Below are 1097 nucleotides of genomic sequence, written 5' to 3' on the forward strand. Positions count from 1 at the left end.
CAGCAGCCGCCACCGCCGCCACATCCGACACAACTGCCACAACCTACGCAACCGCATCACCCGCCAACGCCAATGCCAAATCGTAAGCCAACGCATCCATCACCGGCGCCGCCACAACCGTCACCCCCGCACCGTCGCCACTCGTAGCGACACGTGGGGGATGAGGATGATTGACAGGTGGAGAAGAGGACGCCAGCTCCGCCGGCGGCTGCATCACCAGAGGCGACGCCGCCGCCGCTGTTGCCGCATTTGGCGCCACTCGAATGACAAGTGGGAAGGAAGTGACTCGACGTGTCTCGATGGACAGGTGTAGAAGAGGACGCCAGCTCCGCCGGCGGCTGCATCACCAGAGGCGACGTCGCCGCCGCTGTTGCCGCATTTGGCGGCACTCGAATGACAAGTGGGAAGGAAGTGACTCGACGTGTCTCGATGGACAGGTGAAGAAGAGGACTACAGCTCCGCCGGCGGCTGCATCACCAGAGGCGACGCCGCCGCCGCTGTTGCCGCATTTGGCGGCACTCGAATGACAAGTGGGAAGGAAGTGACTCGACGTGTCTCGATGGACAGGTGGAGAAGAGGACGCCAGCTCCGCCGGCAGCTGCATCACCAGAGGCGACGCCGCCGCCGCTGTTGCCGCATTTGGCGGCACTCGAATGACAAGTGGGAAGGAAGTGACTCGAAGTGACTCGATGGACAGGTGAAGAAGAGGACGCCAGCTCCGCCGGCGGCTGCATCACCAGAGGCGAAGCCGCCGCCGCTGTTGCCGCATTTGGCGGCACTCGAATGACAAGTGGGAAGGAAGTGACTCGAAGTGACTCGATGGACAGGTGAAGAAGAGGACGACAGCTCCGCCGGCGGCTGCATCACCAGAGGCGACGCCGCCGCCGTTGTTGCCGCATTTGGCGGCACTCGAATGACAAGTGGGAAGGAAGTGACTCGAAGTGACTCGATGGACAGGTGAAGAAGAGGACTACAGCTCCGCCGGCGGCTGCATCACCAGAGGCGACGCCGCCGCCGTTGTTGCCGCATTTGGCGGCACTCGAATGACAAGTGGGAAGGAAGTGACTCGAAGTGACTCGATGGACAGGTGAAGAAGA

The sequence above is a fragment of the Volvox carteri genome, assembly GCF_000143455.1.
Source record: "Volvox carteri f. nagariensis unplaced genomic scaffold VOLCAscaffold_1277, whole genome shotgun sequence".
In the NCBI taxonomy this organism is placed as follows: domain Eukaryota; kingdom Viridiplantae; phylum Chlorophyta; class Chlorophyceae; order Chlamydomonadales; family Volvocaceae; genus Volvox; species Volvox carteri.